The sequence below is a fragment of the Cibotium barometz genome, chromosome 24, assembly GCF_041138505.1.
Source record: "Cibotium barometz isolate CiBa-2024 chromosome 24, ASM4113850v1, whole genome shotgun sequence".
Lineage (NCBI taxonomy): Eukaryota > Viridiplantae > Streptophyta > Polypodiopsida > Cyatheales > Cibotiaceae > Cibotium > Cibotium barometz.
Window position 1 is genome coordinate 27,941,156 of NC_141069.1, and position 7,075 is coordinate 27,948,230.

Sequence of the window (7,075 nt, forward strand, 5' to 3'; positions counted from 1 at the left end):
GATGTCAAAGAAAGGGACCTCCATCATGTGTTGATCTTGTAAATAGAATGAGCGTTGTGGCAATGGTGATCTAAGGAGAGCTTGGATATAATTTGACCACACACATCGCATTTTAGATTGGGTGACAATGGCATGCACATCAAGAAATCAGAAGCTCTCTCCCATTAAGCGCCATACAGGAAGTGGCTTGTAGCAACATCAAGCCTCGTAACACATAAGTGATAATAACTACTAGAACATATCTTGCATCTTCAAGCAGTTGCGTGGCACATTCGTCTCTGAGAGAGTAGTAGATAGCCATAATAAATTGAAGCCCACCATCAAACATTGGTTGCTTTAACAGCCATGAAAACCACGATGAACAGTTCATGATTCAGAGGATAAGGGAAACTCACATTCTTCTTTTGTGGTTAAGGTTCAAACCTTAAACCTTAAACCTTTAAGGTTCAAACCTTAAACCTTAAACCTTTAAGGTTCAAACCTTAAAGGTTTAAAACTTTGGTATAAAGGGTTCTTCACATGATCTTGTTCAGACGTCGGCATATATGCTTTCCAATTCTTCTCTTGGGCTTTGTTGGAGAACCTTCTCTTGGGCTTTGTTGGAGAACCTGCTCAAAACATCAACAAACAAAACTGATGTCTAGTCTAGTATTATATAACAAGGAAAACATATTTTTGGCGAGCAATTTCCAACAACGAGTGAATCTTCCTTTTTGGCGAGCGCTTCTCTCTCTCTCTCTCTCTCTCTCTCTCTCTCTCTCTCTCTTCATGGAGGCCAAGCTACTATTCCCCCAACTTATTGATGCTGACATGTGTGTTCCATTGTGCAATGGAAAAGGTATTGTTAGCAAAGGACTTTTTGATTAAAAAATCTTATCCCAAGGAATTCAAGTCCTTAGATGTCATCATTCATACAGAAGATGAGGAAAAGCATGTGAGCCTTACTCCACATCAAGATATGGAGGGTAATGACCTCTATAGCCTTGAGGGGTCACTTTCTCTCTTGTATGAGGTGACATTCACTTCAGAATGTCATACACCCATGTGTAGTCGGGTGTTTGTGGATCTTGAAAGTCCCTCCCAGTTTGTTGATGCAGTTCCCTAATGAACAAAGGTTCCTTAGATAGGATCACTTTCTCGTCATAATAGTAAGAGTACCGTGGATTTCTTGCTTACAATGAAGAAGGACAACACTTTGACAAAGCTTGTACTGTGAATTCAACGAGTTGTACAAGTTGAAGAGCTTCCAAGGTTTTATGATGGAGATGTGATATTTGAGTTTCCAAACATAAAGGGATCTGGTTCAACAATGACAGGGATGGACCACAAGTTAGATGGTCATATTTAGACAAAGCTAGCCACTTCAAATGTTTCCTTTCAAGGAGTGTGCAGGATTAGCCATTGTATCGGCATAATGGAGTGCCCAAATACAACTTATCCCTGGTATTTAAACATTGGCATTAGCAATGATAGTTACTTCAAAAGATGCATGAAGAGGACTTGCATGAAGAGGACTTGCATAGTGGGTCTCCCAGCCATACATAATGCGAAGATCATTTGCCACTATTGCAAGAAGCCAGCTACATGCATATGGAGAGGAGAGAATGTGAGTGAGGGAGCGAGATACATACTACGAAGAGAGAGAGAGAGAGAGAGGAAAAAAGTGCTCGCCACCAAAAAGGAAGATTCACTTGTTGGAAATTGCTCGCCACCAAAAATATGTCTTCTTTCTTATATAATACTAGACTAGACATCAGTTTTGTTTGTTGATGTTTTGAGCAGGTTCTCCAACAAAGCCCAATAGAAGAATTGGAAAGCATATATGCCAACGTCTGAACAAGATCATGTGAATAACCGTTTATACCAACGTTTTAAACCTTTAAGGTTTGAACCTTAACCACAAGAGAAGAATGTGATTTTACCTTATCTTCTTCTGAATCATGAACTGTTCATCGTGGTGCTCAATCATGGCTGTTAAAGCAACCAATGTTTGATGGTGGGCTTCAATTTATTATGGCTATCTACTCTCTCTCAGAGACGAATGTGTCACCCAACTGCTCGAAGATGCAAGATGTGTTATAGTATTTATTATCACTTGTGTGTTACGAGGCTTGATGTTGTAGTTGCTACAAGCCACTTCCTGTATGGCGCTTAATGGGAGAGAGCTTCTGATTTCATGATGTTGGAGCTCTGGGTGTGGTTTGAGTACTCTCTTTGACTATTACAGGCAATTGTGCTTCTATGTTGTGCTGCTAGCTATGATACCATGTTGAAAAACATGGATCTAGGCTAGACTATGGAGGATCAAACCTAATTAACCTCATAGGCAAGTGATTAAGAGAAGTAGAAGGCTTGATAAAATGATGTGGATTAACTCAAGGAAAAAGACACAAAAATCATCTTGCATTAGAATTAATCCAAGTATATCCTTTTATAGCTCTCATGGAGCTCCCAAATCACAAGCTATGTGCACCCTTGTGCCACCCATGTGTTCATAAATGCTCACAGTACATGTGCCGCCATGCACTTTCCATGTGCTACCTTTTTAACCATTGACTTCACCTTTTACATGAAACCATATAAATCAATCTTTGATCTAGGACCCTTAATGTGCATACTCTCCCCCTTGCTCTACTCATGTTGCACCCTCGCACATTACTATTTAAACAATGAAGATATAAAATATAGGAACCACCGTTGTATAAGGGTGCACTACTACAACAAAGGTAGATCTTAATCTCTAAAAGTTAAGATATGAGTTGGAGGAACCACCACTAGACTATACAAGGGTGCACTACTACAATAAAGGTAGATCTCAATCTCTAAAAGATAAGATATCAAATGTCATAACCACCACTAGACTATATAAGGGTTCACTACAACAAAGGTAGATGTCAATCTCTACAAGTTAAGATATGAACTCCAGGAACCATCACTAGACTATATAAGGGTGCAGCACTAGGTAGTTCTCAATCTCTAAAGATGAGATATAAAATAGAGGAACCACCACTAGACTATATATAGTCTCCTAGAGAGGCAACAATGTACCAGTCGACTTAGTGCCAACCATGTCCCCCATTGGATACATGGGTACATGGGTGAGGTTCCAAAAGAGGCTATATTGGTTATTATATATGCACACTAAGTAAAGGAGGTTCGAGAAGACGCTAGGTTTCTTGCACATACAAGGGTGCCCTATGTAGATCTCAATATCTATAAGATAAGATATGAAATGTAGGAACCACTACTAGACTATATAAGGGTGCACTACTATAACAAAGGTAGATCTCAATCTCTAATAGTTAAGATATGAATAACAAGAGGAACCACCACTAGACTATACAAGGGTGCCCTACTATATTGAAGGTAGATCACAATCTCTACAAGATAAGGTATGAAATGGAGGAACCACCACCACTGGGGACTATACAAGGGTGCCCTACTATATTGAAGGTAGATCACAATCTCTACAAGATAAGGTATGAAATGGAGGAACCACCACTGGACTATACTCCTACTGGTAGCAATGTACCAATTGACTATTGTCAACCATGTCCCTGACTACTGTTAGCAATACCCCTATTGGGTACATGGTTATAAAGATGCAATAAAGGAGGTTCCAAAAGATGCTATAAAAAGGGCTCATGTTTCTTTATGGTAGTAAAAGAGGATTGGGGCATGAGAATGGACTAGGCATGGGATAGTGGTTGGAGTCTCTATGGTTGGGACTCTAGCTACAAGGGCCCAAAAGTGGGAGGCTACATAGAGAACGAAGAGATAAGATCCAACTCCTTGCTCCTAGTAGCAGTTGGAATCTCTGTGGTTGGGGACTCTAGCTACAAGGGCATAGAAGTGGGAAGCTACATAGAAACAGAAGAGAGAAGATCCAACTCCTTTCTCCTAGAAGTGCAGTCACCAAGCCTCTATCTTGTTGCCGCTACCATCCATTAGGGGATTTTAAGGGTCTTAAAAGGACCCTCCAAGAGACACCATGTCATCTTTTCTTTTCTTTTTTAAATTCAACTTCATATATATTGAGAAAATATAAAATCAAAGATGGTAGATTTAGAATCTACTGTCTCTAATGATATCCCTCATGAGGGGATTTCGATGTATAAGGGAGATCTAGTTTCCCTCCAAAATTCAATTTCAAAATTTAATAACATGTATGTAACATAGGCATGTCTCTCATAGGCCCATACCACCCTTTTTTCACTTTTCTCAACTTTTTTTATAGGCCCGTTTTTGAGACCCCAAAATACCCCTAATGCTCTCCTTGACCATCATTTTTGCACCACCTAGGCTTACAATGCACTTATTTTCAAAGTTATGATTATCAATGTAGTCTAAGGTTGAAAGCCTTAGTAAAGTTAGAGAGTGCTCAATTGGACATGATTTAAAGGGTTTTGTTCAAGTGTACATGGATAAGGATGCCAAGGCGGTGGGGCTTGTGTTTGTTTATGGTTCTCATGGGAAGGTCTCACCATTGGGACCTCTCTATTAATGCAAATTTTAGACTCCAATTAGTATTTGGGTAGGGATCTTGCTATGAGATTGGGATTATTGTTAGTACAACATTTCGAGATGTATATGTTTGTTCTCTAAAAAGATGTTACAAATGCATGGTCTACACATAGCTATGGATCTTGAAGAGCGTGTACCCCCTATTTTGGGATGTAATTCCTAAGGATTAAAGGGTAAAAGTGACAATGAATCAAGGCCATGATAACACATAAGGAGGATACACAAGTCCATGTTAAAAGGATTACTTTTAGGGGTGTGTGTAAATACCAAGATAGATGTGGGTAACTTGTTAAATTTTTGAATCATGGCCATGAATCAAGGCCATGATAACACATGAGGAGGATACACGGGTCCATGTGGAAAGTATTAGCTTTTAGGGCATGTGGAAAGACCAAGATAGACATGGGTAGCTTGTTAAAGGACTTTGGATGATGATTATGAGCTAAAACCTTAGTATTTATGCATAGACATATGCCTTAGGATTACATTATATGTGTGTTTATGAGAGAGCGTGTTAAGCCATGTTTATGCAAGGGTTATTAGGGGACTTACCTCAATGCCAAGTGCTAAACCTCCTAATGGCGTAAAATATGTGCTTGCATATCCACTCCATTGTCACGCCATCATGGTCCTCAATTTGTCAACTAAGGAGTATGCTTAGAGGGCAGGCTATATAAGTGCTACCACTCTCTCATAACACTGCTCTAAGCTCACAACATTATCACACCATCATGGTCCTCAATTTTTCAAGTAAGAAGTGCTTGGAGGGTAGGCTATATAAGTGCTACCACTTTCTCACACACTACTAATCTCACACACTCTTGTGATATTAGAAATACAGGAGGATAGGATATGTAACTCACTAATCTCATGATAGAGGAAAGTAGGAGGAGCACCCAAAAGTAGAAGGGGCACTCTATCACTTAGAGAAAAGTAAAAGGAGCACTCTCACTTAAGAATGCAAGAAATCCCTCTCTCCATCATGCACACAACCACACTTGGAACACAATGAGAGCATCACACATAAGAGAGAAAGAGAGTACAATCAAGTTTGGATAATGGAATTGTTTCCTTTCTCATTAATTTATCATATACATGATCACCTTCTCATTAATGTGTCAAAAAAGATGAACCCTCACCATGCATGGCTATGGTGTGCTTAATTCTAATTACTATGATTAAGGAACACTAATCTTATGGTGGGTGCAACCTAATTAACGACATAATGATGATGAAAAGATTATGCTTACTAATCTTAAGATTCAAGCACAATTAGGTTACAAGATTGAGACTTGTACTCATAAAGAGGCTTGAGATCTTGTACTCATAAAGAGACTTGTACTCATATAAAGAGGCTTGAGATCTTGCTTCATCTTTCATTGCTTGAAATGGCCCCCTTTCATATAAGGTACACTCTTGGAGTTGTATATCAATGTGGGATAATTCTCAACTCTTCTCTCTAGCTGACATGTCACCTCAAATCTCAACACCCCCCTTAATGGTGACTTGACTTATCTTTAAGGCCTAGAGGTCATCTCTAAGAGTGAGGATCCCCCCCTGATAGAGACTTGTTGACCTATCTTTGAGGTCTATAGGTCTCTTCTAAGAGTACGGTTACGAATTTTGGCTATTTCTTATACCTTGGCTACATCATCGATGCCAGAGGGTAAGACATACAATTTTTTTAGAGAAGATTTTTAGAGCTAGAAGCATCTTGAATTGCATTTTCTATCACAAAGTGATATTCTTCCATATAGTTGTTTTCTTGATTTTGTTTGCAGAGCAGTAGCAATGTTCTTCCAAGTGCCCAATCCTTCCACAAACATTACAAATTCTTTTTGGCTTATTTTTGAAATGACAATTTGCAAAGATGTGACCAAGCTTGCCACAGTGATTACATCTGACAGTTTTTCCAACATACAAAGCATTTTGACTGATTCCTTGAGTAATATTTGATGTGTTTTTGAGTTTACACTCGTGCTCAAGTAGTGAAGACTCAACTTTGGTTAGAGTTTTGTCGACATTTTTGAGTGTGGACACAAGAACATTGTAGGGGATTTTGTCAAGGCTATTGAGAAGAACTGGAACCGCTTCATCCTCTTCAATCTTCTTTTTGATTCCCGCTAGTTGTTGCTTAAGTGCCTTGAAATTATTGATGTGAGCCACCATTGTGTCAGATTCTTCTTTGTTCAATCTATAAAACTGCATCAAAAGGTTAACCTTGGAGCTCTTAGTTTCGCTTCCAAAAACTTTGTTGAGTTCCTCCCATACCTTCTTTTTGCAATCTTTTATCCCTGTAATGTGATATATGACTTTATCTCCCAAACTCTGAGCTATTATGCCAAGTGCTTTGTGATTTGTTAAATGTGTTAAGTGATGTACTATCGCTTTCTTCACTAGGCTCAATTAGATCACATAGCCCTTTTCTCATCAATGTGTACATGGTTTTCATTTGCCAAGTGTAAAAACTATCCCCATTAAACTTATTTTGCTCTAGTGTAAGTATGACAAGGAGGTCTTACCGATAGTATCAATAGTATCTATCTCCTTT